At 35.0% G+C, this 10315-nt stretch overlaps 1 pseudogene; it reads right to left on the bottom strand.

Moving 5' to 3' along the window:
• Positions 1 to 218: 218 nt before the first annotated feature.
• On the bottom strand, positions 219 to 723 carry LOC148869992 (putative serine/threonine-protein kinase WNK11 pseudogene; annotated as a pseudogene).
• Between the last annotated feature and the right edge of the window lie 9592 nt (positions 724 to 10315).

The raw sequence follows: 10315 nt of genomic DNA, 5'->3' as shown, positions 1-10315 counted from the left end.
AGCGTATAGCTCACGCACTATGTTCTTAACCGTCAGTACTCTTCGTACAGCTCCAGCGCTATGAACTCTAATATCTCTAACACCGAGTGTGCCACGTGGCTCCTTCACACTATTGTCAACAACCCCAGATCCCCTATCTTCACCTGCCCAATGTTCTCATTGATGAAGACACTGCTATCAGGTGCAATGAACTCCAGCGTATAGCTCAAGCGCTATATTCATAACCGTTGGCACTCTTTGTACAGGTCCAACGCTATGAACTCCAATGTCCCCAACTCCGAGTGTGCTACGTGGCTCCTTATCACTATTGTCAACAACCATAGATCCCCTATCTTCACCTGCCCAATGTTCTCATTGATGAAGATATTGCTGCAATTAAGATCTCTATGAATGATGCAGGGGTCATGAGTGTGGAGATATTCCAAGCCCTTAAGGATTTGTTTCAACCATTTCTTCAAGGCCTTGATGCTTTTGTTCTTCAATGTCCAAAGCAACCTAACCTCGAAGAAGAGATGATTGATGACCGATTCATCCTTGATGATGTTCCTCAACTGGACTTGGTTCCACGAACCACTATCCCCTTCTCCTAATTGAACTCGCAATACACCTTCTTCATTGCACCTACACCAAGAAAATTGTTGTACCAACCATAACATCCCCTCAGATCCACCCCACGAATGGCTCAACATCCTTATCAAATAGCTCTGAACTTGCGTAGGGCATCTTCAGTTGTTGTTGATGATCCTGAAAATTCTAATTCAAGACAAGGGTTTCATCTGATTCCATAGGATGCAGAGGAAGCATTACATGGGCCACTCAAACCCCCATTGTGTAAATGGTATTAAGGGTGTCCAGCCACCAAATCTCATCGGTCTTTTATGAAAGATAAGGCACAGAGAGCTAAGCTGAGAGAGAGAGAGAGAAAGAGAGTTCTAGAACGGAAAGTATATGAATGACTTTCAAGGAAGACCTTTTCTTTGCAAGTGGGAAATTGATTACCAGACTCTACACTCTTCCCTCTTATCATCTTCTCTTCTGAAGGAAAAGAAAAGTTGAAACCAGAGCCAAGGAAAAATAAAATACAACCTCCACTGCTGACTGTGTTGTTGCTACTAGTGGTGGATCTGCCTCCCGACTATCTCAATGTAAAGTTTTTTCTTGTTTTTTATCATCTTAGAGTCACTCTTAGAAAAAGCCAAGAGTAAATTCTAGAAAATTTAGGAGGCTTATTTGGGTGGGTTACTCATTTTCTTTAATCTAAATTATCTTTAATAAATTCTTCCATGTCCCTATCTATTTATGAGAGTGTAGTGTTATCATATTAGGGAAAGAGAACATTGTATGATTCCAATCTATATGACCCAGATGATGAGGTGGGTATTTCACATTTCATATGGTGAGATCATGGAAATGGTTTGAAGTATGTAATGAATTGCTCTCCCTGTGCTTGCTTGCTTGCTTCTCGGGCTTCGCAAATTTCGTGCAAGAGATGTTATCTCTCACGAATGATGTCAAGAAACAAGTATTCCCCATTTGCCCTACTGCCTACTATTCTGGTTCCAACATTTCATGAACGACAAAGTTGACCATTTAATCATCTCATAGATTTTGGATTTGTGGGTCTTGTATGTGGAAGATCTTTAATAGGAAACCTTCCAAATTCTTCTCAGTTCCAACTTCGACCAGATTTGCAACCACAATCACTATTCTGTCAACTCCACCCTTGAAGTATCCCGTATAAAACCCCAAGAATGAACTAGAGGAAGATCGATAAAAACGCTTTCCCTATTCTGCTAGGATCTTCCACGTCTCCTCTGCCCGAAAAATGAGTTACTTATTAGTTAGGTTTTATTTTGAAAATTTGAGAAATAATGAAGAATAAATTTGACATTTTGGTTTTTTCCATCAATATTTAATGATGATGATGATAATTGTTAGAAAACTTGGGGCTACTTTAAGGCAATATATAAACAGTAAGGGTAGAGTTAGTTAATTTCCTAAACCATAGGGGTACTCTAAGAAATTTTCCCTAAAGGAATCAAGTTAAATTTGACATACTAGGGTATTTTGGGTATTTTAATATGGTGGTGAGGTTTGATTGGTCGGATGAGGTTTGTATATTGGAGATCTATGACTGATAAGCTCTAATCAATGTAATTTATTGAAATAGAATCTTATCTTAATAGTAGGTCAAATGAGGGAATCTTGGGATAAAATTTAGTGGGTAGGAATTTTTAAAGGTTCTAAATTTGATGAAGGTGGGGATCTCTGATTGGTGATGTGGATTGACAGATTTGGTTTAGGTCAAGTTTTTAGCTTATGGCTTATTAACCAACTAAAAGGCTTAAAATGGAATCTTAATTATTTTGATATGTAATAAAGGAATTTAAGACTTAATGAGATGAAATTTAGTTACTTGGGTAAAAATTTCTTATGTGATTTAATCATAAACATCAAATTAGAATTTTTGTTGATCAGACAGTAAAACAAGGGAATTTTAAGCTAAAATTTGGCATATCAACATGGATTAAGATGAGGAGTCAAGTGAAATGTTCAAATCTGAGGAAGAGTTTGATTGCCTAGCTTTATTCATCTAAGGCTGTTGAAATGGAATCTTGGCATTTTTATGGTTGATCATTGTAGATTTGAGATGGGATTTTGGAGTTAATTATATCTTAGTATCCTTCTTTTTAAACCCAAACTTTACTCTGGAGGAGTGGCCACCATAAAATTTTATTAATGTTTTCCAAACAAATAATAGCCTAAGAGGGGGAAGTAAAAACCTTTACCCCTCGAGAAAAACTATATACAAAGAGATCATCAAAACAATAAACATTAATTACAAATGAATCCAAATGATCTCTAAAATAAGCAAACAAAAATCTAACCAAATCGCAAAAAAGGAATACCAAGACCATCATTCTTTAGCAGATTTTGAGCTTTACATGGAAGATCAACCAATGAGTTATAGATTAAGCTGTTAAGAGAACCACTACATGGCCCTCTTCAATAGCCAATCAAAAACAGTATTCCCTTCTCTATAGATCTGAACAATGTGCAAGTCCATAACCACCTTAAAGTTATCAATAAGGGCCATCAAATACCAAAGCATCTAGGGGTATTACATTTTCCCACCACTATGTCCTAAAGGGTTTTAGAGTTTGTCTCAACCAATAACTTCATAATTCCCATTGCTTGAGCAAATTCATTTGCTTCATTCAAAGCTAATGCTTCTGCATGCTAATTGTTTATCATTCTATCAACTATATATGGAATGTAATCAAAAAGAGTTGTTACCACCATCATGAATTATTCCCCCTTCCCCATTCAGACTCGGATCTCCTCTAGAAGAGCCATCAACATTCAATTTGTAGAAACCATCTGAGATAGACGAGAGGTGTATCACTTTGAGCCTAGTACCCCTAGCTAATTGGTTGTATTTTAATTCACACTAATTAGAAAGAAATATATTTTGAGTGGGGGATAATATTGGTAGTTTACTTACACAAGCCGACTATTTCCTAGATCCACTTCTCTATTCTAAAAATCTCATGTTGGGAGCAATGGAAATATCCGTATCCAACATTGTTCTTTCCAAATCTCCAAAGGGATAAAACAGAGGCCTTTGCAGTTCTAGCCATTGATTTTGAGAATTCCCATCCACCAATAACCATTCGTTTGAATAACCACCATCATGGGTTCATGATAGTAAAATTCTATCCCCAAAAATAAATTGAAGTGAGACCAAATTTTCCTTGCCAAGCTATTGTACCAAAACAAGTGATTTGTGTCTCCGAATTTAGAATCCTAACAACAACAACATTTTGACACTAGAGGGATTCATATCGATTGATAATCCGAGTCCACCCCAACTCTACTTCTTAAGAACCACTGGGTGAAAAAGCTGACTTTCGTAGGGATTGAAGGGATGAGAGATTTATCATATGGATAACCGAACCCTGTAGGTAGGTTGGGCGAAATTTCAAAAATTTCTCTCTCTCTCTCTCATATGGGAATCACATTCCCTGTTTTAGAAAACTGCATTTTCAATGATCAATCTTGAACCCTAAACCAAACCAGATCTAAAACCAAAAAATATGAGAGGGATGTACCTAATACGAAGTAGCAGTAACTCTCAACGAAAGTGTTCACGCCCAAGGAAAACGTCAAAGATTGCTCCTACTGAAGATGACACAGTGTAGGGTGGAGCAGAATCAGCAGGTGGTTCTTCAGCAAGAACCGAACTCTTCAACAAGAATTCGATGGAGGGTGAGTGAGCATGACTTCAAATCAATTTTTCACCAAAAACTAATATCAAGAACACTTCTTGATCGCTCCTACAAGTGGAGAACGAAGTGGCTATGGCGGCAGCAATAGAGGGAGGCAAGAGTAGAAGATGGCGTCAATCTAACTAGAGTTATCTTCTCTCTTGAATCTGTAATCTTGATGGATGAAGTAGGGTTTGCCCTCCTCCTCTATTTATAGCCTTAAAGAAAGCTTCTTCAAATCCCATTAGGAGTTTCCTAATCCAAATCTTATTTGGATCTGAACTATCTTTAAGTGAACCCCTGAGCCCATCACCATGGGCTCTTAATGGGCCCAACACTTACACTAAGTGGTCATTGGCTCAAGCCACCTTATAAAAACCCAAGGATTGTGGACAGATGCAAGATTATCCCATCAGGCATTACCCTTAATGGTCTTACACTTAACCTCTCAGCCCATAATGATCAAACACTGCCCGACAAGAGAGGACCTCTCCCTCGGCTGCAAGAAGGAACAGTGTTGCACTCTCTACTCACATGGATCCCGGGAATTAAAACCTTTTGCAAACATTTTGAAACCATAATATATATATATATATGTATGTCTCTATATAAATATATTTTGCAAAACAAATTTCAACGGTTAAAATCGATTGTCGGCAACTTTGGTTTCCATCAGAGAGAGTGCATCCCCGATCATTCACTTTATCCAACAAAGGGGTTGATCATGTCATTGTGATCACCCACTCAGATGAATTCTCGGACTGTCCCAACATACCCAAGTTTTGACCCCTCTAAGGATTTCACTGATTGGCATATCAAAGACAGTCCAATCCGACACCTAGTGCAGTATCATAATTGAGTGTAGGGGTCAGGTGTAACATTCTAGTTTTGCCCATTTATCTCCAAGGTCCAAGGCAATATTGGAATTCTAGTCCGGTTCAAGGTTTCAAGAAAACCCACACTGCATGTACCTCAGGTCTCACCATGGCAGTTGTGACAAGCCACCCTAACCAACTTGGCGGCACATCAGTGTCAGCCTTGATAGGATAAATCTTCCCAGATCTATCCAACGGCTGTGAAGATTCTAAACTAACACGAGTCTCATATGTATTTAATTTAAGAGTATTACAAAAAAACAAACCATAATAACATAAATCAAATATGTACTTTATTCATTTACATTAAATGTCATAAGGTACATCATTTTGATTGGAGCTAAGGGCATACATTGTCTAACAGGGATCACTTGGTTCAAACAACTTATTGCCATCATGTTACTTCCTCCTATATAGTGACTTCTCACCTAATTCCAAGCCAATTTGGTAGTAAACATACCATCAGTGCTAGCCATCCATATCACAACATCATGTTGGTCAGGTAGACTAATCTTCGAGCTGAGAATTTTGTTAACTATATCATCATTCAACTTGAGATGCAAATGCCATTCTCCTCTTTCATCTACAACATCTTGAACTCTAAGTTGAATATCAATCCCTTCCATATTATTGATCATGTCTAGTAACAGGCCTGAGTCCAACCAGAAATTTACCATGCCTATTCCTCTAAGCCATTTTGAGCCCTTCACCAAGTCTTCTATGAGGCTAAAATTTATCCTCTAGGTTCGTGTTGTCTTCGTGTTTGGTTGTAGTGTAAATAGATTTGCACTAGTACAAATGCATAGGAGTGCAAATGAAAAAAAAAATACAAATTCTCATTTAATTTTGTTTTGGGTTTTACTTTATTCTGCTCCATGTCTTAATTTACTTCATTTGTACTGCAATCAAACAAAATAAACTAAGATTTGAAACAAAAATAGGTCAGAATTTACACTGCCATAGTTTTGCAGCAGTGCAAATTTATTTGCATCGCAACCAAACACAGTCCAACAGCCAAGAAGAGATGCAAAAAATGTTGGTGCTTCAAATATTTGGCTTTAAAGTAGGAGGCTCAAAGTGATTTCTAACATAAGGTTCTCCAAAGTGCTTTTATCACAAGAGAATATCTGCAGCTTAATTTAATCCCCCTTCTCTGAATAGAAAAGACATTTTTTCCACGCTATCCAAGCATGCCACTTATTTTGTTTCCCATCCTACCAAAGAAAGTCTGAAAATATCTTCTCTACTTGTTTGAGAATTCCTACTTATTTTGTTTTCCTCATGTGATTATCAAACCTTGTATAAGCCAGGTTTTCGGCCTTTCCCTATCTTTTCCTTCAAACCAAATATAGCCTTAATGAACGCCCATTGTTTTAAAGACGCCAACTTATCCAAAATACCTAAATGTGGGTTAGTAAAAATTCTGGCAATTATCTTGTAACGGAAGTTCCTAATACTAACGGGACGAAAATCTAAAAACTTTTCAGGAGATGATCATTTGGGAATTAAAGAACGAAACAAAAGAGAAAGTATAGCTTATCGGCAGGTTCCCCCCATCGAAGAAAATCTGGACTGCATGGATGATGTCTAGACCAATAATATCCTGATGCTATGTATGGTTTTCTGGATTTACTAGAAATAATATCCTAACAGCTTTTGTGGATCTAATTAATGAGGCTGTAAGAGCGTTGACCTAAGTAGCAACGCAGATCGATGATCATAACAAGACTAAGACCGGGTCAATTGGGTTCATTATATTAAATACAAGTTTGAGTATTTCGGCACAATTAATGAATATTCTAGAAAGTTATAGATCATTCTTGTATAACAAGTAAACACGCGAACATTGTATAAATAAATCAAAGTAAATAAACATATAACAAAAAGGGTAAATTGAAAATAACAATTAAAAAGGTAATCCTACAAAGACAATTAATCCCATGTTTTAAATGTGTAAATAGAGCATTTTAGAATGTAAGGGTAAAATAGGAAAAACATAAATCTAAGAAACTTCTGTACTGTCCACCCAAAAACAATAAATAGGGGCCTTCGAATCATTCTTGCCCCATCATCACTTTGATATCAGATATCAATCCACCCTTTCTCTATCCACCGTTTCCTCCTTTTCTTGCCAGAATTCCAAATACCAACAAACTACAGTTAGAGGTGGCAACAAGTCGAGTTTTTCATAGGTTGTTCGAGTTCAGTTCGTGAAAAGCTCGGTTCGGCTCAGTTTCAGTCGAGCTCGAGCCCAACTCAGTGGTTCGATTATTAAACGAGTCAAGCTTGAGCCTACTAGAACTCGGCTCGTGAGGCTCACGAGCCGGCTTGAATATATATATATATATATATATTTGATATTTAATATATATACAATAAAATTATAGAAAATAATATATATAATAAAAATAATATAATTATTAATTATTATAATTCTTAATTTTTTAAATATAAAATAAAAAAAATTATATATAATTTTTATTTTTATATAATATTTTTTCTAAAATTTTTATAATAAAGTATTTATAAAATATAAAACCAGTTGAGCCAAGCCGAGCTCGAGCTTATGAACTTTTGACTCGAGCTAAGCTCAAGCTCAAGGTTCTGGCACAAACCGAGCTCGAGCCCTGTAGAATAGTCTTGAGCTGAGCTCAAGCCTAGTATTATTCGGCTCGGCTTGGCTCGAATCCACCCCTAACTACAGTGGCTTGATCCCTCACCGGAGGGTATGTAGGCAGCCCCTTATTCGGGGTCTAGCCATTTGTTAATTTCCCATTTCTTTCCATTTTTGATCCATCCAATTCCTCAGACCTTGGAGTAAAGACCACTTCACATCCCTGGCCTAAGATCCTCATCTGTAGTAACTGGCTCCTCAGTGAAAACATTTTTAAAGTACTCTTCCATCTGTTGTTTCAACAAATTTTCCTCTTCGATTCAGCATCATTCTTTGATTTAGCCCGACAAATTTTATTCTGGCATCTTTGCATTTTAAGTGTAGTGTTAAAAAATTGTGTTTCTATACCCTTCAGCTAGCCATCTGATGTGAGGCTTTTCCACCAGAAAATTTCTTCCATTTTGAGGATTTAATGAAGCTCTTTTCTCTTATCTGCCAATTCACCTTTAGTGAAGTGAAAGTTCTTTATGTTCAATTGTAAATGCTTGAACTCCACATCTTTGATTGCATCCTCTGCCTCCCTCACTTTATGAATATTTCAAACACCTCAAGATTCCACCATTTGAGAGTAGCCTGTACTCTATACAATTCCAATAAAAGAATCATCAAAGGGTCAGCCGCAAATAGCCCCTTTCAATGTTATGACATATCCACATCTGCTGAAATCTAGAAGGCCTAGGACCTATACTGCTAGCCTCTTCTATAGTAAAAACCAGTGAGCTATGATCAAAGCAAGTTTTGTTCAAATGTGCAACATGTTTGGATAGAAATTCCTGGATCCATTTACTATTGACAAGAATATGATCTAGACCATTGCAGTTATTACACCAAGTGTAGTTATTTCCAGTAAATCCAATATCAAATAATCCAGCCTCATTTATTAGATCCACAAAACCATGCATAGCATCAAGATTCAGACCCCTGCCTCCTAACTTATTTCCAGTAAACCCAATATCAAATAATGCAGACTTCAAGATGAAGTCTCATGAGAGCATAACTAACATGTTCATAAAATTCACAAACATTGTGAATGGACTCAAATACATCAGGAAATCCTATCCTAAGGAAGAAAAAATGAGAAATATTTTTAAGATCCCTTCCAATGGAATGGAAAATTAAGGTAACAACCATCCAAGAGTCTAGCAGTTTAAAGTCAATGAAAATGGATGAGCTGATAAGGTCTCTTCTCACCCATTTGATAAGACTAAAGGAGAAAGAAGAAAAAACAAGCTACAAGGGCAAGAATTTGTCCCCAATTCTGCAATAGAAGAGAAGGAAGAAACAAAGGAATGTAGTGAAAATGATGAAGGTATGGCACTAATTGCTATGAATGCAAGGGGCATTTTATAACACTTTTCAAACGTATGAGATCTTAAAATGTTGCTCTCCAAACTGCATGGCCATTTGGGTTTGGGTCTGATTAGAGGATTTGAAACAGAAATTCAGATCTGAAATGGTAAGACCCGGTTTCATGTCTTTCCAAAATCAAATGCATTTCAAACATGATAAAATTATATTAATGCACCATTACTATCACCTATTTAATAATAATAATAATAATAATAATAATAATAATAAGAAGAAGAAGAAGAAGAAGAAGAAGAAGAACAATAAGAATAATAATAATAATAATAACAACAACAATAACAATAACAATAATAATAAATATCGCATGTTCAATATTTATTCTTATTTAAATAATAATATAAAATATTGTTTCATAATATCAACAATATTATTCAGCAATAATCATATGTACTGGTATGAAATACTTATTATTATTTAATTGAATAATAAATAATATAATTCTTAAATATTATTTCATAATAAAAAATATAATATATCATAATAATAAATATTTATCATTATTTAAATGATAAATAATATTGTTTTTTATTTGCATAAATATTAACATTTATTAATAATATTTCTTTAATAATATTATTATTATTGTTATTATCAATATGAAATAATTTTATTTAGTAAAAAACAATCATATTATTTAATAATGTAAACATTAGTATAAAACATTAATCATTAATTAATTAATAATATTATTTTTATTTGAATAAAAAATAATAGTTAGCAACAATATTGAATTATTAATAAAATTATTATTATTACTGTTATTATTATTATTATTATTATATGTTTATTAACAATGATAGTAATGATAATTATATTATATGATTTAATAATAATAATAATAAAATTAATATTGTTATAAATATTTATTATTCATTAATATATATTACTGTTTCTTTATTTAAATAACTAAGTAATCATATTTAGTATTAATATTTATTTTTTTTACAGCAAGGTTTAAGCCATCTAGCAAAGCCGTAGCCTCTAAAACTAATTTAGTTACAAAGGCTATGGCCTTGCTGGATGGCTTACACCTTGCTGTTACTCTTGATCTAAATAAGATTATGGTGGAGTCAGACTTCAAATTTTTGATTGATATCCTTAACGGTGATTGTAAAGTCCCGTGAAAGCTT

The sequence above is a fragment of the Nelumbo lutea genome, chromosome 2, assembly GCF_056320005.1.
Source record: "Nelumbo lutea isolate HS-2025 chromosome 2, American lotus-T2T, whole genome shotgun sequence".
Taxonomy (NCBI): domain Eukaryota; kingdom Viridiplantae; phylum Streptophyta; class Magnoliopsida; order Proteales; family Nelumbonaceae; genus Nelumbo; species Nelumbo lutea.
Note: the sequence above shows the minus strand (reverse complement) of the source record. Positions and strands in the feature narration are given on the sequence as shown.